Source organism: Lepisma saccharinum, chromosome 23, assembly GCF_977018435.1.
Source record: "Lepisma saccharinum chromosome 23, izLepSacc3.1, whole genome shotgun sequence".
In the NCBI taxonomy this organism is placed as follows: Eukaryota; Metazoa; Arthropoda; class Insecta; order Zygentoma; family Lepismatidae; genus Lepisma; species Lepisma saccharinum.
This window is the reverse complement of record NC_139251.1, coordinates 13453589-13480548: the sequence shown is the minus strand read 5'-3', so window position 1 is coordinate 13480548 and position 26960 is coordinate 13453589.

Genomic DNA, 26960 nt, shown 5'->3' with positions numbered 1-26960 from the left:
TTCCTGAATGCTCAGGAGGTTTGCATGGCACAACACAATGCATTGTAAACATGCCTAAGAGGCTTGAGACAGCTGAGAGAAAAACAAGTGAATGCCCTGGTCAACATGAAGCGTTCAGAGAGACTTAATAAAATAAACATACAATCCTATGGATTGATACGCATTAGTTTAAATGTGTGTCAATAGATGGCGCAGAAAGACATATCTCGAGTAGCAGCATTGTGCAAGTCCAAACCTGTTTTCGTTTCGCTTGATATTAAACAGGCTGTTTGAATCGCAAGCTACGTGATAATGGGGGAAAAAGTCTGTGCCCGTTGCCATGAAATAGCAAATAATTGGTATGTACAGATGCAATAGGTCTGATAGAGAAATTGCAGTCTCATTGAATGTGAGTAAAACCTGCGTGGCAAACACAATAAACAAATTCTTCGTGTAGCCAGACATCAGCCAAGGGATGTCCAGGAACTTCGTGAACAGATCTCCGAAGTATGGAATGAGATTACGCCCCAAGAATGCCAGAAATTGGTCCGCAGCATGAGAAAATACAGGGTGCGGCAGAACCGACTAAGCAGTTTCTATCGATTACCGCGGGAGCTGTGGTGGGGGTAGGCAGTTGCACGTGGTCTGCCTTTGTTCAGGCGTTGACCCCATTTCAGTAGCTAAGATGGTCTGGACCGGTGCACATCGTGGTTTTGCCGTTCACGCGTATTATGAAAACAACAGATCTGTGATCGCTACACAACGAGCTTTTCGGCGCCAGTTCAACATTCCACGCAACAATGCCGTTCCTAATGCAAACACAATTCGGTCGTGGGTTCAGCAGTTGGAGGAAACTGGTAGCACACTAAAAAGAGATATACATGCCCGACGCAGATCCATCAGAACGCCAGAAAATGTGCAGCGGGTGAGAACAGCAGTTCAACAATCGCCGCAACGTTCTGCTCGACGACATGCTTTTGCATTGGGGATTTCAGACTGCAGTTTGAGAAGGATTCTGCACTGCGATTTGAAGTTCCATCCTTTCAAAATAATGATTGCTCAAGAATTACGCCCAGCAGACTACGCCAACCGTAAAAATCTGTGTGAGCAAATGCTTGCTCAGATCCCTCCGAATGCAGCTTTCTTCAGTAGTGACGAGGCACATTTTCATCTTTGTGGGTGCGTGAATAAGCAAAACTTTCGCTACTGGGCTGAACATAACCCCCGCATTATTCATGAAAGACCGCAACGTTCTCCTAAAGTGACAGTGTGGTGTGCCATATCACAATTTGGCGTGGTAGGCCCTTACTTTTTTGAGGAGGAAGGAGTGACAGTGACAGTGAATTCCACACATTATGTTTCAATGTTGCAAAATTTTCTGCAACCCAGAATGGACGAGATTGTTGAAGAACATGGACTGGGGGACTTGTGGTTCCAACAGGATGGAGCTACTGCTCACACAGCTCGAATTTCACTTGATGTTTTGAGAGAAATGTTTCCGGGACGCCTCGTCTCTTTGAGGGGTGATGTCCGGTGGCCTGCGCGGTCACCAGATTTCTGCATTTGTGACTACTTTCTTTGGGGATATCTGAAGGAAAAGGTTTTCAAAAGCCACCCTCACACCCTACCAGAGTTAAAAGAGCGGATTATTGACGAAGTGAATGCCATACCCCGCGATATGTGTGCAAGAGCTGCTCGAAACTTCAGGGATCGTCTACAACAATGTATTGATGCTGACGGCTGCCATCTTGAGGACATTATTTTCAAAACTAAATGAATGTAAAATGGTATATTGTACTAATTTAGAAAACAAATACATTTTTTCTCTATATATCCAGATTTACTTTTTATTGCTCCTTAAAACTGCTTAGTTGGTTCTGCCGCACCCTGTATGTTCAAATGTGCTTGAAACTTAAAGGTGGACCTATTGACTATTAAAATTTCACACTTTATTCATCTAATTTCAGGAGAAATGTATTAAAATTTCACACTTTATTCGCCTAATTTCAGGAGAAATGTTTGTTTCCAAGTATTTCCAAAGTTCAGATTTAATGATTTTACAAATTGTACCTTTAGTTGCATCTATTAGTTATAAATGCATTAATATGCCCTTACACTTTCTTGATCTTGATGTACCTTTACATAATAATTACAATTTTGTATTAAAGTGTTTATTTCATGAAAAGCACTCGCATATGTACTTTTTCTGTTTGTCTGAAAAACACATGACAAGGTGCTCTTACACTTTCGGTAGGGACTGTAGTTCTACTGAGACTGGTTCCATTTCGACACATGTGCATACTTTAAACAAAACAGTTATTTCATTTGTAATATACAGAGTTAGTAATATACATACAAAATGATACATGTTTGTAATATACAGACAAAATGATACATCCATTAGCAGGTATGGACTTGATCAGTTGCAATCACTGTGCAGACGAACTTGGATCCATAGATTCGCCAACTGGGCAGTCGGTTGCACGGAAGGAACAGTGAAGCTCAAGAGCAAGTCTGAATACGTTGCAGAGCATGTGGAATTAGTGATACCAGTGTTGCACATCCCACTATTTTAGCCCTGTGTTTATCGTGATTCATTGCTAATCCTGCTATACAGCAGCGAGAATGGCTGAATGGAGGTGTCGTGTTCAGTGCCCGGTTTTGTCAGTGTGTTACTTTGGGCATCATCCAAAGGAAAAAGCTCTTCAAAGTCAAGCAAGTTGTTTAAAATACATATTCCTCCTTATGGCAACAAGACCAAAATAAAACAGGGCATTAGGTGATTTGCCGTCAATGTGCGCACGATATTACTTCCATACAATTTCACTCCATATTTGTACCAAAAACTTTCGGTCAGGATTCATTTATATGAAAAAAGTTGGTGGTCTTAAACTTTTGGTAGGGACTGTATATTCTGCACGCACGTTTGGATCTACATATGCGAAACCCTGCTGCAATGTTGACTTGACGCACAGCTTAAGTGTTTTTAATTGGCCCCCTGTTTTTAACAGTAAAATACAATGTTAGAAAGCATGAACAGGGGCTGACCATGGCATGGAGAGAAATTTGTACAGTGCATGTACAAGTCGATGAATTATGGATGAGCATATCTAAAACATGCATCGAAAATACTTTCACATACGAATAGCATGTGTCATATATATTGCTAGTTTGTAGTATAGATAGTGTAAGTGTACATTTAAAGCACAATTGGATGAATTGCTAATGAACTACCGAACTAATAGACAATTGTCATACTGAGAAATACTCTTGATATAATAAAACACATGAAGATGTGTAATTCGCATGCTTAAGATTTCACAGGGTTACTACGCATCTGGAAAACCTGGAAAACGGAAATGTAAGGGAATTTGGCTTGTCAGGGAAATGTCATGGAATTTTGCAGATCATCTGGAATTTATGTGCATTTTGGAATCTCGAAGAGAAAAAGTTGCAAAATGAGCAAGTAATTGATTTTCACTCTGGATTCGGTTTTGTGATTCCAACTCGTTCCTCTCTTCCTTATAATTCTCAGCCTGGTACAAAATTATGGTAACTTTTAATTTTGGTTCTGCTAGTAGGCAATACATTTAATTTTAACTTTTTTATGCTAGGTTTTAGAAAGAATATCAAAGTAAAAGTTGTTGTCCGGCTAAACTGATTGGTAACTAAAGTAGGTTGCCCTACTTTTGGGCATGTAGAATGAATTTGCTGTCCAATAATGTGGTGAAAGTGAATATTCGTACTAATTAACATACTTGAATATTTAATTGAGGTTCAAAAGCAAAATTCATGACAATATACATGTCTGGAAAAAAAATCATTTTTAGACTGGAAAACCTAGAAATGTGAGGGAATTTCATGATCAAAACATCATAGCAACCCTTTTCCAGCACTCAACTTGCTAAAAGATCAAGAAACAAAACAAATAAAAATCACTGCTCTGTTGGCTCAATATTGGGCAAAATACGAGGGTCATTCGGAAAGTAACTTCCGTTTGGGTGTAAATGAAACACCAGGACATTGTGAGAGTTTTTATTATATACAACTGAAAGAGACAACTCTTAAGCTATTTTCTACATAAGCACCGTTTCTGTTGAGGCATTAATCATATCGGCGAACAATGTTTACAATACCCATGTCAAAGAAATCTGCCGTCTGTGCATTCAGCCATGCAGTAACATTGAGTGGAGGAGATGGTACAGATATGACATACCCAAAGATGATTTTTCTAGTAATCTGAGAGCCTCCCCGATGGTGTAGTGGTAGCGTCGTCACCTTGTAATCAAGGGATACAGGGTTCGATACTCGGTGGAGGCACATAGTGGTTTGGATCCCACTTTAAACTGAAGGTCCAGTACCCATTAGCCTTACTGTGCATAAAGTGGACTTAGAACAACAAATCAATCAATCTAGTAATCTGAGTTCTTGTTCAGCACTGGAAAACTTTTGCAAATGAACAAGGAATCTATGTTTTGAAAACTGGTAAACTCATTAAACCATGTGTGAAAAGACGATGAGAACAATTCAAAATTTTCATGTGGTCATTGTAGTTTTTTTGTAATTGCTTACGTGAGTCACCAATTTAACTTTCTATTTCTTTCCTCTTATACCTATTTTCTATTTTCATTAATCTATAAGGATCACCCAGAGAAATGAGAATCTTGTATTAGCATCATTGTTTAATATAGAGAACTTTGCGCTTGTATCCAGACTCTAGTGACTCACTGGGACACTTGCTTGAACCTACAAGGTGACTATGTGTAGTGATTGATTGCTTGAGTTGGCGTATAAAGTCCAATTTATGCACAGTAAGGCTAATCTGGACTGGACCTATATATAAATTGGAATCCGAACCACTATGTGTCTCACCGGGTATCGAACCTGGCACCCCTTGATTACAAGGCAATGATGCTACCACTGCTCCATTGAGGAGGCCCAACTAAGTATAATGGATATGTAGCCCATGTATCACTGACACATTCCAATCAATAAACCTTGCCAGAAAAAAAGTCTCACTTAAATTTGGACGACCCTTACACAACAAATTAATATTTTTATATGTAATCTGTTCTTCAATTTCTTATTTCAGTTTATTTATGAATGTTAACAAGATGCACCCAATGGAAAATCCCCTGGTGGTGATATTTGTGGTGGGAGGAATCACAACAAGCGAAGTTAATGAACTTCAAGAACTTATCAGTGCTTCTAATTATGATGCTGAAGTGGTTATTGGAGGAACAAGACTTGCAACACCAAAGAGAATCATTGATTCCTTATTTCTAAAGGATCTTTTGTTTCAGTCATAGCAGTAACAGCTAAGATGGTACAAATTGTGTAGAAGAATGGTTTGTGTGAAACAGTGCCTTCAAAGTGAGATAATGAAATACTGTACATAGCTGGCTACATTGTGTATTGGTGAAGGAACAGAACTGTTGCACCAAAGTCCTTTAAGAAAGGAAAAAATAAGGAGATAAAAATATGGATAAATAAATATTTTAAAATGGTTTTTAGTTCATTTCATTTCATTCAAAATGTACAGTATCATGTTTGTGAGATTTTAATAGGCATTATTTTTTAACATATTCGAAGCAGTCCATCTTGGGAACATCCTTTATCATTCTTGCCAGTTTCCATCAGATCCTTCTCAACGTTCTCCTTCCCTCTACCTGAGGTTTGTCAAAAATGTTCCTGTTACCTCTTGATTCTTTTTCTATGCCTGTAATGTGGCCTGACTATCAGTCTTCCTGATTTAAATATTCTAGTAATATTAGAATATGACTTCAGTTTTCTACTATGAATCTTCCACTCACCTGTATATCCAGAATTTTTTCTAATGATTTTACTTTCAAAAGGTCATAATTTCTGTTCCTCTTAATGGTGTAAATCTAAGTACAGTAGACTCGCGATTATCCGAGCTAATTGGGACCGAAATTGCCTCTGATACGGAAAAACTCGGATAATACGGAGATAATGTGCTAATAGGTCGTAAATGATGAAACAACACTTAAAACTGTATAGTAATTATTAGGGACACTGAAATTTCGCGAACGCTTTAAACGCGAAATTATTTTCAAGTGTGTATAATTTTGTTTCGAGACAAGTGGATAAGAGTTATGACCATTTTCGGCTCCAATTTATTCACGAAGTTCCGCGAAATATAAATCAAAATGCGAAATGAAACGAAACGAAATTGTATCTTTTTAAATGCGAAATTCATGAATTTTATTTACCATAAATCATTGTCCCTAGTAATTATTTATTACTAGTACAACATAAATGAGAAGATTACTTTTTCCGCTTAGAATAGGCCTACACAGACTTAAACACCACCGTAACAATCGGATACACCGACAATATAACGAACACGTGCAGTGCGGACAGTGACTTGACTCCATAAACAAACAGGGGGTGGGGGGTGCAGCATGAAGCGCGATGTTTTCCAACCACTCCCTCGGTTAACCTGGAGCCTCGGTTAATCGGGACTCAGTTAATCGCAAGTCTACTGTAGCTATTGTAGTGTGCTTACAATTTTGTCTAGCAAGAACTATTATTTTAGAACCCAAATCTCGTGTTATTTTTCAATGTTAGTATTGAATTTTTTGTCGATAAAATGTAGAAAAGGAACAAGTGGCTTTTACCTTTTTAACAGTTAACAAAATTTAATTTCAAGCACACCATATGTTTTACAAAAATAATCAAAATGCTTGAAAGATGCAGTTTTAAGGTGATTTTTAAGGTAATAAATTATCAGACTTAAAAGGGCTTAAATCTTTTTATTTCTGGTGTAGGCAGAAAGATAAAAAAAATTTAGTCAAGAGGTTTGTTCATACTTTTTTAGTATCTAAAATTATTTTAAGAAAAAGTAGATTTTTTAAAATCCAAGTCTGGTGGTTACCTAGTCATATCATAAATTCTGTTACAAAGTTAATAATGAACTATAGGCACAGTGAGCAAGCTAATGTATTAATATTTGGATGTTACAAAGGTACAGGTCTTGCCAACACAGAGCACCAATCACTGTTCAAAATGGCCACCTCTGGCCTTGACACAGGCCTGAAGTCTCTGATGCCAGTCATTGATCGCAGCATGCACGGTCTCGAAGGGGAACTCAGCCACTCACTTCACAAGAGAACGCTTGAGACTTGCAAGGTTTGGATGCCTCTTCCTACAGACCATGCCCACCAAAACGGACCACAACCTATAGTCCAATGGGCTGAGGTTGGGGCTGATGGAGGGCCAATCAGCCGGAGAAATGAAATCAGGCACATTCCTCTGAAGCCACTCCTGTGTGGTCTTTGCCTTGTGGGCCGGTGCAGAGTCCTGCTGGAAGCTCCACGGCTCATTGTTGAACATGGTGCAGGTCAACGATTTCACAAGTGGCTCCAACACTGTCGCTTGGTACACCTTTGCAGATGATTTCACACCATGTTCACAGAAGTGGAGGTCAGTTGTGCCATCATACGAACCCCCCCGCCAAACCATCACTGAGGTGGGATGATGGCCTCTGAGGATCCATGGTGTGTTTTCACGAGCTTCCTGGGATGTCGAGGCATAAACACAGTTGTTTTGGTGATTGTAAGACTCTTCAATCGTGAAGATTTTTCGTCCGTGAAAAGGATCCTCCTGTGGCCACCATTTGCATAACACTGTTTTCTGCTCCCTCTAGACCTAATGCTGTGGAGTGACGAAGTGACCAGTACTTCGCCGATAAGCGTGGAGTCCTAGGTCACTTTGGAGCACATGCGACATCGAGATTTTCGAAATGTTCAGCTCTCGAGCCATCGCTGCACGTTTCCTGACAGGATTGCGTCGAATCTGCACCGCCACTTCTTTCACAAGCTTCTGGCTCCTCACGCTACGAGGTCTATCTTTCCTGGGGTGGTCCTCAATTGTCCCTGTGTCACAGCATCTGTTGGTGGTCCGATGCACGAACATCCTGATGATATTCAGCTTTTTCAGGGTGTTGGAAATGTCCGATGGTGATTTGCCAACTTTGTGCAGTGCGATTACTGCCACACGATTCTCGTATACACCCCACTCCATTCGACTTACAGTGAAATTCACCTTTCCGCTACCACAGCCAAACACACAATGATACTGGTTGTTGTGTGATCCAACATTGCGAGGTTAACTTGCCAACCAGTTTTCTGATACTTTGTAACAGAATTTATGATATGACTAGGTATTGATGATATATCAAAGAACAACAAATGTCTTCTAGCTTTAGCAATATGTAACAAAACTGCTTTTCAAATACACCACGTTATTTATGAAAAGAATTAAATGCATAAAAGAAGTGATTTCAAAATTATTAATTGATACACGTGAAAGCCCTTATACCTTTTTTCTCATGTGAGCAGAGTTATACGTCATTCAGTTTTGAAATCGGTTCACACCAAATTTTTAAGACCCCAAAGTTGTGTTCCTTTTCGAAAATAATACAGTATTGAATGTTGCAACAAGATGTATTGAGGGCCTCCCCGATGACACAATTAAGGGGTCCCAGTTTTGATACCCGGTGGAGGCACATAGTGGTTCGGATCCCACTTTAAAATGTAGATCCAGTTCCAATTAGCCTTACTGTGCATAAAGTGGACTTAAAACACCAAATCAATCAATCAATCAAAGATGTGTTGAAAAGGAACAAGTGACTTGCAGCTTTGGTAATTGCTAACAAATCTGCATTTCAAGGACACCACATTAAGGTACACAATTGACTAAAATGCATGGACCCTTTGGGGCAGGATTGGCACTTAGTTGTAGTAAGCTGCTGGCAGAATTTGTTTTCATTCTTCCTGTATCATGGTGAATAGTTGACATGTGTTTGTTGGTTGGGCAGGTCTGGCACACAACCGACACTCCCAGCTCATCCATTAGGGCCTCCCCAATGGTGCAGTGGTAGTGTCGTCACCTTTGTAATGAAGAGGTCCCTTGTTTGATACCTAGTGGGAGGACATAGTGGTTCGGATCCTGCTTTGAACTGTAGATCCAGTCCCAAATAGCCTTGCTGTACATACAGTGGACTTAAAACAACAAATCAATCAATCAATCCAGCTCATCCCAAAGATGCTTTCGATTGGGTTCAAGTCTGTGCTTTGGGCAGGCCAGTTTAGTACTTCCACCTGATTTTCTTCGAACCACGATATGACAATGAAGTTAATATATTGTCATATTTAGATTTGAAATGGTTATGCTAAGTTCAGAGTTCCACTAATCATCATTCATCTTCATCATCATTATTAGCTAAAAGTGGTAGAAAAGCGATATGAAAATAAAACAAATACAACAATACTAAATATACTTTATGAAAATCAAGCAATATTCTTAATCTAACATGTCCACCAGTTACTTACAACTAATATTCTGTGACTAAGCTGATAATGGTTTGATCCGATACCAATAACAATGTTGATTCTCTTCAAAAATTTCCACTAATTTTTAAACATTGTAACAATCAGAATAGTTACAACTTGCTCGGTGGCTGACCACAATAAGTGATCGACTTTTAAACGTTCCACTAACTTTCCTGGTTCATGTCGTAAACTGAGTGTAGATATTTTTTTGAGAGTGTCCCACTGATCTTTGTTGTGTAGTGGTTAGCACAACACACTATGACACCACGGTTCCTGGGTTTGTATCCCAGCCTGGGCATTGGTGTTCTTTGTGAGTGTCCCTTCATCATTTCCATGATGCCACTCATCCTCATCTTTGTGATTAAACAAAAGTGACAGGAAAGAAAACTCTTCATTAGTATCAAATCATTACCCATCATTGCAATAACCAAAAAGTGGCAGAAAATTTGATGCTAAATAATAAAAATACAATACAACAATACAGAATATTTATAAATGTTAATACATAGGTTGATCGGGTTATATTTGACCAATATGTAGTATACTTACCCTATGAAACACCGTGCTGCCACCAGTGGTTGTGTTCTATGGAACCATTAGCATTATGGACTAACGCCCGTCATCGCAATTTCCACTGCAACAAACTATGTTGGAGCACATGCATAGGAATTCCATCCCATTCCTTACAGGCTCTCCATAGGCCAGTCACGGTGCGGCGATGTTGTAGACGTCGTTATTAACAGTCCAAATGCGCAGAAATCCATTGGACTGGCATCAGGAATGTCATGAAAGGGAATAACAAAGATTCCTGTTTCCTGCTCCATGTCCTGATAAAACCGGAGGGATGATCTAGCTGTGTGGTTGGATGCTTTGTCCATGTGGATTCACACCTGGTTCTTGTTGGCTCTGTAGAAACGTGGGATGTCTGTCTGATAGAATGGGGCCATAATGGATTCCTGGAAGTAGGCAGCATTCTTCTTATTATTCTTCTGATTAATAGGGTCATTCAACAAAATGCATTCTTGGCCCATCCTGAAAATCTCCTGCTGGCTTTAATAACCGACCAAAACCCAGAAATAAGAAGTTTTGGTTGGCAAAGAATTAAGAAAGCAAGAGGATTGAAAAAAGGCAAAAGAATTTGCACTTTTGTTTTACCAACCATCAATTTTAATGCAGACCAATACTATGACATGGTTGATTGGGCTTCATGCTCCCTCCACTAGCCTTCGTTGGCCAATAATATTACAAATGAAGTAGATGACTACATTAAAAACAAAAATATAGCGGAAATTCAAGACTTCCCCTGCCACACACAAGGAGGGGAGCGACTTGTGAAAATTATCACAGAGACTGCTTCTTCCGTTTTCGGCGCCAGCGCATGTGATGGCTACATCAAAGCGAAATTTGAATCTAGAGAACATATGCCAACATTTCGAACAAAAAGTGACTATAAAGTTCAAGGAGAAAACTAGAAGAAAATCTTGGCCTGCCCCTTAGTAAAATTATGTTTGCCAACATCATTTGGGTGGGTGGAGCTCGCAGTCCAGCCACCTCCTCGTGGTGAGCTCTGGGTTATTTTCAAAGCATAATAAGCTATGAAAATAAGCGAAGCGCTGGACAGTAATTGAGGAACTGTTAGCAATTAGAAAGCCAAAATATTTTATTTAGTCTTTTGTATCGGAAAACCTTCGAATAAAACAGAGTCGAAACCAATTGGAAACCATCAATAGAAAAATATGGAGTTTTGAGCCTCAAATTGACAATTTTTGACCAAAAGCATACGTAAACAGCATAGGAAACCACCCGTAAGGCACGAATGTAACATATTTGCCATAAACAAAACAATAAATGACCATAATGCAGAAAAAACACATGAAATAGCCAAATAATGACATTTTTGTGAAATTGTTGTGCGTGTCACTATCAAAACTTCAAGCTCGATGCACGCCACCTAAACGACCTCCAAAAAATCTGAAAAAAATCAGACGTGTTTTTGATCACAAATGGCCACTTTTCCGCACTAGCCACCTTAACATTTCGAAAAAAAGTTTTTTTCGATACACCCTAGTATGGAAGTATTCAATTGCGTAAAAATTATGTAAAGCCTGATATAAAATTTTAACTGATGAAGTATTGATATAAAATTTTATGATATCTATAATCATCATTCTACTGATCCAATACTGAATGACAGATGTTCCAGGGGTTGTGTGTGAGGATAAGAAAGCTTGTTCTGTCATTGAAGGATCCTGAAAAAGTCACGTCTCTATCTTTGTTTAGTGTTGTTGGCGGATTATTTTGTGTACGCGACAATGGATGTGAGTACAATTTTGCTTTAAAACCAGAACACCCGCTTTGGACACCTATGAACTGTTCAAAATAGCTTTTGGGGATACATGTGTATGTAGGGCAAGTGTTTTTGACTGGTATAGTAAATTTAAAGATGGCCGACCAAAAGTTCAGCGAATTTGGTCCATTTGAAGACAATGTTAATTGGTTTTTCAATTGTACTGATATTGTGCACCAGGAATATACACCTCAGGGGCAGACAGTCAACAAGGAATGCTAAAGAAGTGTTCTTCAGCAGTTACCTGGAAAAGTGTTAAAGAAAAGATCAGCACTCTGGTGAGACAAGAACTGGATTCTGCATCACGATAATGCACCTGCTTATCGTGCATTCCAAATCACTGAATGTCTGGCCAAATTCCAAATTCCTGTGCTTCCCCAACCCCCCTATTCTCCAGACCTAGCCACAGCTGACTTCTACCTATTTCTAAAATTGAAATTGCTGCTCAAAGGCAAGCGGTTTGAGTCAATTGAAGAGATCCTGGCAAGTACTGCAACGTGTCTTTAACACCCTCAAGAAGGGGTTGTAGGGATGCTCCCAAAACTGGTAACACTGTTGGATTTGGTGTGTTCAATCAGGAGGAGACTACTTTGATGTGGACACATCACAATAACTTGTACTGTCATTTGGAAAATACAAACCCAGTCTAAAAAGGTTTCAATCACACCACGTATAAGCAGGCCTATGTCATTGTTTTTGGCTTGGAAATTTACAAAATGCAGGTTACCAGGATTTTACCTTTATATCCATTGAAACAACAACAAAATTGTAGACTTGTGCACTTAGAGAGAATGTAATTTAGTGCTCGAAGTGGAAATTCATAGCAGGTGGATGCTTGTATGGATCAACATGGAGACAATGCAGTAGGTTTGGGGGAGGGGATCCCTAAACAACTTATCTTAGCTGAGGGATATTTTTATGAAAATACTCTTTGTTCTCCCACTTCGAGCAATGATATAATTACAAAAATATTGGTTCAGTGACATTATCAGCAATTTTGCTGATATATCTATATTAGCTGATACCAATAGGGTACTGTTGACATGTGGCAGAGTGGTTAGCACAGCATGCTATAGCACCAAGAGTCCTGAGTTTTAATCCCAGCATGAGCATGGGTGTTCTTCGTGAGTGTCCCTTCATCAATTTCATCATGTCATCACTCATCCTCATGTTCGATACCTGGTGGAGGCACAATGGTTCGGATCCCACTTTAAACTGTAGGTCCAAAATAATTGCCATTCCATTATGAAATCATTTCAAGAATAATAATAATAAACCGTGGTGCAACAGTGTGTGAGGGCCAGGACCTACATACTAACTGCTGGCCTACTCCCACCTGTGAAGGTGGGAGATCATCCAGCCAGTTATGGGGTGACGTGTGGTCAGCACAATGAACCCCCAGTCATCATTGTAGGTTTCCATGACAGGGTTGCACTACTCATTCGGAGCTCCCCAATATCCTCACAATGGTGAGTGGCCACCTGTTCCATACACAGGCCGAAATCTCAAGAGAAAAGTTGTTACGATTCCCCCAGCCAGAATCACACCGCCACGGTGCAGGGCATGAAATCATTTTACCATACAATATTGGAACAGAATCACTGAATAATACACGTTATGGATAATTACAAAGATATTTGGATTGAAAGTATTGATCAGTATTTTACTTACCCTGACACCATCTAGTCTCTTGAAAAATAGTAAAGATTGGAATCTATATTTTCAAATGCTAATACAAATACCTACCAATGTCAGCATTGGCTCAGCTATTGTAGAAAAATTGCACCAACTTTTTCTTTGGGTAAAGACGAAACATTGTCAACAAATATCTACACTTATTCCTCTGAGGTTTTTCATTTTTTATATTTGTTCATACCAATAATGGTAATAACATTTTAAGGCAAGATATTTCTTAAACAGAAATCATAATTTCCCTTCCCACTTTAACAGACTTAGGACTGACATCTGCTACTTGCATATCTTTATAATTTCTGAACCACAATCTTTATAAAGAAAGGAAATATATATATTTTACTTGAGTTCATGTGTCATGCTTCTTTGCAGTATTTTGCCACCGGATATTCATTGACTTTGTCAGGGATCATTAGATCCCATGTACAAGTAAAATAGGAAAATAGAACATGCATAGAACAACAGGAAGTGCCATCTATCTCTTAAGTTTAATTTTAATTTTGCTCTACAAAATGAGAACTTGCTATTGGAAAAACTAAACAAGAAGTTCTGATAATTCTCTGCAAAGAAATCACTGTACATAAACTGTTGTAATTAAACATATTTCTTTCTAGTTTCAATATTTATACTCTGGGAAATTTATGCAAGTAACATCTGGTGTGGTTAAAAATTATGATTTCACTAAAACAAAAATATGCAAAAGGTAAAAATCAGACATGTATTTGATGTTCATGAACGTCATTACAAAATCACAATTGTTGAAAATTAAATCTCTGAAAGAAAACTGGAAAAAATCACTACAAAATATATTATTTAAAAAATGGTTGTAATTAAAATGCATATTAAAATGAGATAAACTTCAATTAGCAGTAATCTTCTGTTAAAAACACTTTCAGAACTTTTATGTTTATATTATTCTTGTTTGTTAAAAATATAACTTGTATTTCTGGAAATGTGAAAGTATTACGTCAGAAAAACCTGTAATCGAAAGAATATATTAAAACATGACAATGATATATGAACTTAGCACAATGCTATATTCAAATAAATTATAAAATTCAGAACATTATACCTTATTTACCTGTTTTATGCACTAGAGTGAAGATAATTTGGCATTTCCATTGTTTGTCTGTTTGCAGCAAATATGCTTAAGATATCTTAAATTATTTATTATTAAAATTAAATTTATCTAAAAGCCAGTATCGTGATTTCTTAATACACACCAGAATTTCTCCTCCAGTATTGCCATGGGAGATATAATCTGTAAACGTATTCATATATTATTCACCTGGAAAGAGAGAAGAGTTGTAATAAACAGAATAAACTGAAAGATGGCAACATGTCTGCCCGAAAGAAGAGACGATGCATGGATCTTGTAACACTGCCAACCTCTAGATGTCATTCCAGTGCCCATCTAGAGATCGGCTACTCGGACTTACCTGTGATTCCCTCCCACCGCCCCCTGGGGAGGAAGTGTACCCGCTCTCAAGGTGGGCGCTGGATGTATCCAGGCGTTAACAGCTCGCAGGCAACTGCACTGCCTCCCTCTCAGACAGACACGTCATCATCTTTGGAGAGAAAAAGAAAGGAATCAAAGTGGATGAAGAAAAATACTTACATTTTGGTATTGTGTTGAACATCCTAACAATATGGAATATACAATGGTTTCTGTATCAGAGAAAAATATTAACTGAAATATTACAAAAAAAAAACAACCTTCAAATATGTATTAGTACAGGATAAATAGAAAATAAAAGTGCTCTTAATATGTTACATAATTTTTATGTATTGTACATGCTGCTTTTAGATTTCTTTCTCTGATTATTAGGCAGTATACAAGCACAATTCATCCCTTATTTTATATCTGCCAACAATCCTGAAAAGAAGAGAGGAATATGTTTAGTGTTGTGTAAATTAATATTTGATGATAACTATATAATTCAAAATTAATTTTTAAGGTTTTTTGTGCTGACATTTAAGGTAATTAATAATTTAATATTAAATTACAAAGAAAAATAACTCAAACTAAATGTTTTAATGATAGATCGCTTTTGGTTCTTAAATTAAATGTTGAAATTTAAATTAAAAACTCACGATTATGCTAACCTCAATTTTTAACTCTTCAGATGTAAACTCGTCGTTACTCATCCATGTGTAGCAATCAAACAAAACAAAACAAACCACTAGTCACCTGACAGAAATGTGGAAGAAATATATTAGTGAAAACTATAAAAATACTAAATCAAATTATGTTACTTATCTCATACGCAATTGTTCCTGGTTCCTTCCTCCACTTTTGAATTGTTGCATTTTGGAAAATATCTATTTGTCTCCAGTCTTGTCCTCTATCGTTCTTATCCTCTATCATTCTTGTTCTCTATTGTTCTTGTCCTGTATCGTTATTCTCCTCATTGAATCTGAAAAGACAAAAAAAAAAGCATACTTCTGAAAAATGATTTGAAAATTAAAAACATGAAATGCACGCAAAATGATAATATTTATCTACTCAGTAACTGAATGCAAAATCAAACTGATAATGCATTATGAGGATTTGTTCAGTTTGTATTGTAGAAGGTGCCACAGAAATTCCCGCTCTTATACCTCACTTATAGTTACCCCAAAAATAACTGTGATGGTTGGTTGAAGCAAATTTCATTATTTCAGATCCACATTTATATATTTTAATTACACGAATATTCTGTGTTGTAAGGGCAAAAATTACAATGATTACATTTTGTTTCTTAAAGCATGTAATAAAAGATTTATATTAATGCGTTAATGCTAATATTGTTCTGTATTGGCAAAAGTGGCTATTCCAAAGATGTCCTATCTTTTAAATAGAATTGCACTGCCCCCCCCCCCCCCCGCCAACACACACAAAACATTATTGCAATAGCCTAGCAATGTGAATGCTCGAACCTGAAGAACTTTATAGAAAATTTTAAAACCTGAAGTTAAGGCATGTAACTGGAATTGTTAGGCGCTTGCATCTCTCACCAACTGTTCTACTATTCTGTTATAAATGTTGGTATTTTGGATCAATTTATTTGTTCATTATTTATTTTGATTTTTGCTAAGTAATGAATATTCTCAATTGATAAAACATTCAAATGTGTGGATTTGACTATTGCATTAATTTTTCTCCCATTTTAAGTGAAGTGGTTCCCGTTAATTTTAAATGCAATTATAGAAATGTACAGATGTGAAAAATCAACCAACACATATAACATTTATTGATACAGATTACTGTTACAAGGTTTTGATGACCTAATACATTTTTAATTGCTCACTGGATAGATATACTTAAGTAATTCTGAGTATTGATCAAGTATCGTAATGTCTATTCAGCTCCTAAAATGTTAGGATAATTAAATCAAGAAGACTTTGTTGTGACATGCTTGGGAGGGTAAAGCCAGTTTTCAGGATCATTGTAGGGAAACCTGATGGTAAGAGACCTGTAAGAAGTTTAAGGTACATGAAAAGACAATGTTTATGTGGACTTGAAGAAAACTGGTAAGATTGGATTGATATTGCCCAGGATAGAGGCAAATGAAAAGCTGCAGCAATAAAACTTTGTGTATGACACTAAAAAAACTTCTTATGTCACATGCCAGCAACATACTTGTTAAAAACAACAAAAAACACAAACAGCACAATAAAAAAGCACTTTAGGAGTTCTTCCAAGCTTTTGATTCCATCTCGGTCAGCGGAACTTCATCCATGTCCCCTTCATCGTCTCTCGACCATACATAATTATGATTCCGAGATGGAATCGAAAACTTGGAAAAACTCCTACAGTGTTTTTTATCATACTGTTTGTGTGTTTTTTGTTGCTTTTAACAAAACTTTTGGTATAGGAATAATTGAGATGTAGTTTCTACATCAAGTACCTTAGTTTAAAAGAAAATTTATTTGTATCATTTGTAGTTATTCTGGATTACAGTGAGGTTAACAGGCAGTGCACACCATAAAAAAAGAGAATTATTCAGGTACATGATTTAGTGATTTTTGATTTGTTTCTAAAATAACATCCCGGCTCAGTGGCTGAGCATGTTAAGTAGTGAAGTTTTGATCTTGCCATCGAAGTTCCCAGGTTTGAGTCCTGGACTGGACGTTCTTTGTGAGTTTCCCTTTATCATCTAATCATCACTTATCCTCATCCTCACAATTAGCCAAGTCTGGCAGCAAATACAAAAATACCAATACTGAAGTCACGTGTCTCATTTTTGTTTTTATAGAAAATTGTTTAGAGGCAAGTAGAAAATATCAATACAGCAAACTTAACAACATTTATACTAACAAATTGATAATCTGATATAACGCTCTCAGTTTGGAGAATTATTAGTCACATTCTCAGGGGATATTAAAACACTAAGTGCAAGACACAGGTACAGTTTCTTTAACATAATTGTAAGCACAATTGTAGCTAATTTCTGAAGGTATAATTGCTTATTTATGTTTAGAACTGTTTATAATTTACACGTAAATGCTACTCTTTTGGGTGAACCAGAGCAGAGAAAGGAAAATTATAACTAGGATGTACATATTATTCATGATTCTTGATAAAATTTTCAACTACTAAAAAAGTATTTATTCAGTTCTAATGATTTTTTTCATTGCATTATGTAAATTATATTATTTTCTTTACCAAATGGCTTGTCGTATCACAAATAATAACTAATACTTTTTCTTACTAATCATGAAATTCAGTACACTGTTTTTACTTCCTGTTAATTTCATGGTATATATCATTAACAGGTAGTGTACAGTGTTAATAATGATACTAAGGCTAAATGCTAATGAACTAAACATGGGCCAAAGTTGGAAACACTAAATAATTGGGGGAAGCTGCAAACAGACAACAATGAAGTGTTGGTTGTTCCTTTCCTGAAATGTAGAAGAAAAATCGAAATAGAGAATTATGTTACAATATTCTAGCAAAATTTATATTATGGTAAATAATATAAATAATATAAATTGAGAAAGCTTGTCAGCACATATACAATATTTAGTGAAATTATAATATTAAAACAAATAGTAGCTTGTAATCTACCCTCCTACTGCAGTGTTCTTTGCAATCATGTTATTACTCACATGTTTTCTTCAACAGTGGTTCAATATCCTTATACGTACGTCATCATCATCCTTCAATATTTCCAGTTTCTGACTGAGTTGGTATGGAAGTCAAAACATCCTTTTCTATTCCTTCGTTCATCTCTTTCCTCTGTGTTCAAATTATACCCTCTTCTTCCCCTCACATTCCCCACTACCTGACATTTCCACCCATATCTTGGTCTCCCCTTTGACTTGTGGAGTGTTAGTTCTGGCTGGAAGTCTTTCTGATCCGTATCCTGTTCATATGCCCAAATCGCCTTAACTGTGCGTGATCTATTTTACAATTAAGATAATTATGTCCCCATACAGAGCCCCAGTAAGGATCTGGCAGCCATGTGGGAGATCCAGGTTCAATTCCTGGGGTGAGTGATTTGAGGTGGAGTTTTTCCAGCAATGTCCATGCATGGAGTAGTTATGGGTAACACAGCCTTTAACAGAAGAATACCTGAGGGTAATCTTGTGGCATAAAGGCAGCCACAGTGTGGTGCTGATTGCAGCACGTCCACAAATGTCTGATGTGAATACGTGGTGCCCTATCTCCACGGCCTCTCATGTGCCTTCATGGCATATTGCATTGAGCAGGGATTGCTTTTCCATGACCATTTTATGTCCTTGTAGACAGAATTTAAAGTGGAGAGTTTTAGGTGAAGGAACGTTTGCTTGAGCCTTAGGACAGAAATGGATATCTGTGAATTTCTGTGGCAGCGTGGTCAATGTAATTCACTATGAAGGTTGAAACTCTTGGTAAGGCATGGGTGTATCCTTTAATTTGTCCTATCATTCATTTCATCAGTTTATCATTCATCCTCATTGCTGCAACCCAAGGATGGTGGTGGAAAAGCCACATAATGTAAGAAAAATAGAAAGCATAAAAGTGTGGGTGTATGGCTCAATATGGAGAACAGAGGAACAGGGGGAAGTTTAATTCAAGTGTTGACAAGTGAGTGTGCTTCTACATCCCTCATCACTGTGAACACTATCACATATAATTACTAATATAAAATACTAATTTTATTATTGGCAAATAATAGAGAGAGAAAGACAGAAAAAAGAACTGTGGAATGGTTTTGAACCCGTATGATGAGAATTTGAAGAGCTGGGCATTAATTAAATTGATATATCTGTTTACATTAAATTTGTGTATTAGAAGGATTTTTTTATGTTTTCAGACCAAACACTGCGTCGTTATTTTCATCAGTTTAGATGCTTTGACCTATGTTATTGCTAAATTTTCTATATATGTAGTTTATTTTTGTTGTTGTTGTTGTTGTAATCTATCACACCTTCAGCTTGCTGACACAAGAGGTAACATTATTCTGTCTAAAAGTTGTTTACGAAACCTCTCTAAAATTTGTACCCCTTTCAAGCTCTTACGGAAGTTCTAAATTGTATTGGTCCAGTAATTTACAGATGAAAGAAACTTAGATCCTTCATGAAGTTTTTCTTACATGATTTGTTCATGAAGGTATAATAAGAAATAGCCTAAATATAGATCACAAAATTATCACACAAGTAGCTGCAGAAGTCTAAGCCAAGCGTCAGGTTAACCTTGCAACAGGTTTTCGCATATGTAGATCCAAACGTGCGCGCAGAATATAGTTCCACTGAGACGGGTTCTATTCCGACACAACTGCATACTTGCAAGAAAACAGTTAATTAATTTGTAAAATACAGACAAAATAATACATCCATTAGCAGGTGTGGACTTGATCGGATGCAATCACTGTGCAGACGAACTTGGATCCGCAGATTCGCCAACTGGAGTTTGCATTGCGTTGAGGAATCGCTGAAGCCCAAGTGCGAGTCGAGCAAGACTGAATACGTTGCAGAGCGCGTGGAATCCGTGATACCAGTGTTGCACATCCCACTATTTTAACCCTATGTTTATTGTGATTAGTAATCGTGCTATACAGCGGCGAGAATGGCTGAATCAAGGTATCCTGTTCAGCGAGTGTTATTGTGGGCTTCATCCGAAGGGAAAAGCTCTTCAAATCAAGCAAGTTGTTTAAAATGCATAATCCTCAGTACGGAAACAAGAGCAAAGTAAAACAGGGCGTGAGGTGGTTTGCCGTCAATTTTTATTTTTGCGTGCTCGAAATATACACAAATGCTCATGGGTGTCCGGAAGGGGAGGCAAGGGGGCCGTGCCCCCCTGGAAAATGAAAGTCAACCAAAAATTATGTATTTCACACATATAATTTCATTTTAGCCACAATAATATGTTAATTATTGCATTAACACCATAAATTCAAATTTAAGCAATGTTTTTTAGGGAACTACACTCTTTTGGGGGGAAATGTGACTTGTTTGCCCCCCTGGGAAAAAATACCTTCCTTGCCCCTCCCTGGAAAAAATCCTGCGGACGTCCATGCACATGCTCTCATGTTTCGAAGATCTTTCGCATTTATATTAAGTAATGACACATTTTTTAAATAATGTATGCGCCCAAAGTACTTCTAAAATGTTATGTTTTAGGAGACCAAAAAAAACACAAATATATTCCGCTTGACATGCATGCGGGTTTTGATGTGTTGTGCGGTTGGCAATACTGTGGATTTTCTCAGTGTCTGCGATGTAAGCAGCTCGGCGGTTGAGGCAAGACTGGCACGGAAGATTCTGAGCTCAGTTCTCGCGCGGATTGATACATAAAACCTGCTGCAAACTTAGCCTGACGCATGGCTTAGTTAACGTAGTTAAAAATACAAAATCATGGCTTCACATGAAACTGTAATATTGCATGTGAAATCCTTTTGTTCCATCAATTTCAGGGAATCAGAGGGGTGGCACACTGGTAAAGCTTAACTGTTTTCAAAAGATAGACTTATATTTTCAAGTATGCAGTTAAGCAGTCTAAACCTGCATGAAAATATTGTTTGATTCATTATGTTGATTATTTTATTATTTTTAATTTATGTCAAATTCATTCATGTTATGTTATTTGATTTCAGTATTATTCAGTATTATAAATGTATGTATTGCAACTTTTATTCACCAGAGTTAGGTGGTAGAGCAGCCCAAGTCTGAACCTCGCTCTGAAGTAAATAAAAATACTTTTCAATTCAATTCAATTCAATTCAACTGTACAATGTATATATATTTTTTCATAAATGTTGCACTGTTGTAAAATGATTTTTCATTACTTTCCACTAGAGTGAAGTTCGAATGTTTAATTACAGAAAATTGTATTTTTTTGTTTTGAAATACAAAATTACAATATATGAGAGGTGTAATTTCTCAAGAAAACATAATTTTGAATGCAATACACAATACTTGAAAATATTTATAAATTCTCATCTTTTGTTAAAGTGTGAGGAATCTATTTACTTACCACTGATTTATATTGCCTTTGAGTATTCCAACTAATGGCACAGAAATATTTTTATTATTTCTTTTTTTTACCCCTACCCCCAACTTATATGTTTTCCACCTCCTACTGATCAAGACTTCCTGACACATCTTTCTTGACTGTTTTTCCCAGTGATGTAGAAAATTATTATATAATTGCACATCGTACTTCTCTAAGCTCTCTCAATCTATAGGTGGGTTTCATGTGACATCAGGATGCGCACAGCCGCCATGTTTGCGGCCAATTTTATTTGTTGTTTGCAAGAAAATATCCACCACGTAGCGTTTATTACATCTGCACAAACTGCACATTTGTTTTAAATCATGAATGTCTGTGTTAGTACCTTCTGCCCACCTGCTTGAATTCCGTATGCTTACAAGAACTGGCCTCAATCATGGCTGCTTGAAGTCACAATGCAACAGTTTATGATGTAGGTGAAACACACCTATATTTAACATTTTTGACTGCCAAAACAGTTGATTTAATTTTAGTAAGACAGCATAGAACATCGTTAATTGTTAATAATTGTAATTACTACTACTACTACAATTTCTTCTTTTCTCTCTCTCTAGACCTTCTCCCTTGTTGGCATGCCTCAAGAAGCTTCTTTCAAGACGTTTCCTTACCTTTGTTTTGTCCAACAAACCATCTGCCAAGCGTTTCTTCTTTTTTTCTTTTGCTTTTTAATACATTCTACCGATTTTTGTTGCAACTTCCCTCCTTTCTCTTTCATTTCCTCTTCTATACCTTCTTTTGTCTAATCTTTGACAATAGTATTCCATTTCTAGAGTTGTAATTTCATTCATTTTCTTTCGTTTTTGTTAGCCAGCTCATCGATGTAGTACGTTAAGTGGTCAATTTCTACTTTGGACCTCACCACAAAAGTTTCCAGGTTCAAGTCCCAGACTGGGCCTGTGTGTTCTTTGTGAATGTCCCTTCATCATTTTCATCTAATCATCACTCATCCTCATCAGCACAATCAGCCAAAGTGCAGAAAAATGTTGAAAAATAGTGGAACACAAATACAAATCTTCCTTTTGTTGGTCTACTTGGTTCCACAGTCATAATGCTTTTGCTATGGAATAACTAGATACATATGTAAAAGATATTAATGAAATTAGCAAAAAATGGGGAATATTTGCGATCATGCAATTACTATAGTGTTTTTTTAAAAATAATAGAAATATTGACATTTTTGTTTTAGTGCAGTTAATGGCAATTATTTTATAGACTTTTCTAATGATTGCATAGTATTTGGTATGGAATATGAGCTATATAAATCACCAAACACTGAAATGGAGAGACAGTTTACACCATTAAAATTATGAACTTAATCTGCATATAAAGTTTATCTTCTCTCTCTTTCTCCCACCCTTCCTTTCCCCCTCTCTCGCTCTCTGAAAAACCTGTATGTAGAATTGGGCAATCTGATCTTCTGAAGTGTCATTAAGAGATTCACATTCCACACAGAAGAATATTTAATTCCACTCACTACACTACATTGAAGGTTTACTAATTTTCAGAATTAAGTATCCCAGCAACAGTGTTTCTGTACTCTGTTGAGACTTTAACAATCAATTTCTAATTCTTGAGTTTAGAAACTGTACATACTTTTGACAGAAATACCATTGGTACTTTTGCATTTTACTTCTTTCTTTCAAAATGCATGGCCAATGCATCCATTCCAATCATTACTATTTTCTAGTTTTGTAGGCTTGTAGTTCATGTAGTTTCTCAATTTTCCTCACAAAATTTCGGCTCCTCAATAGAAATTGATCTCTGGGTCTCTTGCATGAAAGGCAGTAGTATATTAACTAGTAGGGTATAAAGGAACCCAATTGTATTAAAAAATATATATGTCAAATAAAAGTGCTTGAAAAACCTTTTGCGTGCTATTAATTCTCATTCCTACAAGATTGTTACAAAAAAAATCTTCACCTTTCTTGACCATTCTTCTACAGAGTGGTCACAAAATAGGCATACCCCCCCTTTTTTACCTGATACTACAGTGGTTGTTGTTGTTATAGCGATGTGATCACGTACCTGATGGTTCACTTGTCCAGGACATCGGTATGGAGACCATCATGATCATCGCACAGCATGTCCTGGCAGATATTTTGCAGAGGTATTCTGGCGTCACATCCTATCAGCATAAGAGAGTTCATTAACGTGACAAGGACAGTATGACTTGCACTTTAAAATCAAGTTTCATGTGTTTCATCATGGTTGAACGATTGCAAATCCACAACAATTAAACATACTTTCCGACGAAAACCCAGAGGCCACCCTGCATGTGGGAGCTCAATATCTCTTCTATTTGAATTTTGAAATTGCTGTATGTAATTAGGTTTTGATTATTACCTAACACTTGGTTTCAACAATCAATTTGGTTAAATATAAGACTTGGATAACTTTTGTGACAAAGCCAATTGAAAAAAAAAAAAAAATTCAAATCTTCATCGAAATACACACTAAAAGTCCATCTGGGATACTACATACTCGTTGTGAACATATAAAGATACTACAGAGCTGAAATAACAGGTAAAATAACGTGAGAGTGAGTGAAACGTGATATAAGAAAAATGCCGGGCTGCTGTGATTGCAACAGAATGATACGAGAAATGGAAAGACTGAAACTGGAGCTGTCATCTAAAGATGAAATCATAAAACTGCTTGAAACAGACAAACTTGAACTGCTAAAAACCAAAAAAGGACAAAAAGGGGAAAATGTGTGGACAGAAGTAGTCAAGGGTAATGTAAGCAAAAAACCACTAATGCGTACCAGCACAAACGGACAAAACTACAAGGTATCAAACCAATTTATACATCGAAATCCATATGATGTACTATACAATGCAGAAGCTAACCCCTCAACAACAAAATCTGTCAACTTAACGGGGCCAAGCAAAAAAGAAAATGGTAACGAAACTGGTAAACTCAAAAAGCAAAACAAATTTAACCCAAATAAAGAGTTCAAATGCAAGGTCTTAATTTTAGGCGATAGCCATAGTCGCGATATTGCATCAAAAATGTCAGAAAAATGCAATAAGTATGAAATAACTGGATACACTAAACCAGGGGCTCCACTGAATGAAGTAGTGAAATCAGCGGCTTCCATGTGCAAAAACTACGGAAGCAAAGACTGTGTAATCATAATGGGTGGATCAAACGATGTCGCCAAAAACGAGGCAAAAAATGTGATACCAGTACTAAAAAAGTGCCTCAAAAGTGTACAAAACAGAAACGTCATTGTTACAGGAATCCCACATAGGTATGATCTCATTCCAACCTCTTGTGTAAACATGGAAATTGAAAGGGTTAACTCAAAAATCTCGAAAGTGTGCAAATTCTTCCCCACAGTAAAAATGTTGAGTGTCAACGACATTGGTAGAGATGGGCATACTACGCATGGTCAGCATCTGAACAGAAGAGGCAAAGACGTTCTGTGTAATAAACTCTGCTTACTGCTGAACAATTCATCTCCACAAAACAGCAATGTTACCATAGTCCTCCCTGCACCTCAATCTATTGGAAAGGAGAAGGAAACAATCCTAGTGCAAGTGCTGAATAGTGAAAATCATCTCGAGAAGATAACTGAAAAAGATGCAGTTGAAAGGGAAAAGGTAACAAACAACACTACCAAAAAGGTGAGTAAAGAATCCTTGTGTAATGTGCTCCACCGTGAAGATGAAGTGAGTGACAAACTACCGGAAAAAAATGAAACATCTGAAATTGCGAATACAAGTGACGGAGCTCTAAGACTGTCAAGAAGGGAAAAACGTGTACCACAAAAATTTCATGAAGATTTTTTATTGTAGAACCTAGTGACAAGAGTGATGATAAAAAAACAAAAGAAGGGAAAGGTACTCATGATAAAAAAGTAAATGCAAAAGAAAACACATTAAATATATTTCATCAAAACATACAAGGCCTTACCACAGCAAAAAAGCTTAATTTAGAAATATTTATGCAAAATGAATTATGTAACATTGATGTAATTTGTCTGACAGAACACTGGCTGCGAAAAGATGATCTTAACTACATAAACTTTCCAAATTTTACCCTAGCAACCAGTTTCTCCAGAGAAAATAAAATCAGGGGTGGGTCACGCATATTCATAAAAAATAACATTAAGGCAAAAGGGAGCAAACAATTCAACTACCTGAACGAGGAAAAAGAATTTGAAAGTTCCATAGTTGAATTTCCACCACTTAGGCTAGTATTAATTTGTGTATACAGAACACCCGACAGTAATATCAACAACTTTACTAGGAAACTAGATGTAATATTAGATGCTTATTCCAAAAGAAAAATCAAATCCATACTAATAGGAGATTTTAACATTGATTTCCTGAGTCAAAAAATAGAACATGAGGTAGAAATATTCATGAAAGCTCACAATCTGACAGCAGTTGTGAGAGTACCCACACGAATCACATCAACTTCAAAAACAGCAATTGATCAGGTTTTCTTAAACACCAACTTATTTGTATACAGTGTCAATACAATTAGTACTGGCTTTTCAGACCATGAGGCACAATGCATAAAACTTACTGCAGCACAAAACACAAACCAAACACACACACCTTATAGACACATAAATACCACAAAAAGAGAATTTAATGAAGCTAATTTTAGTTACTTTAACTACTTAATAAGTAGAGAATCGTGGGATGGCCTATACTACCAAACTGATGTGAATGAAGCATACGAGACATTGCAGTCTGCCATTTCATACTCATTTAATTTAGCATTTCCCAAAATAACAAAAAAATATACATTAAAACAAAATCAAATTGGATAACACCCGACATCAAAGAAAACTGGAAAGATTTCATCATAATGAATAAATGCAGACACAAATTCAAAAGTGAAACATTCAATTCATATCTAAAGGAAAAAAGAAAGGAGTTTGAAAACTCAGTCAAGGAAGCAAAAAAAGACTATAATAGCAATATGATTCTAGACTCAAAAAACAAACAAAAAACCTTGTGGCATATTGCAAAAACCGAATTAGGTATGGTAGGGAAAGAAAAATACAAAGACAACATATCACTAAAACACGAAGGCAAAAGCGTGGTCAATCCCCAAGATGTAGCATCAACTTTCAATAAATACTTTACTG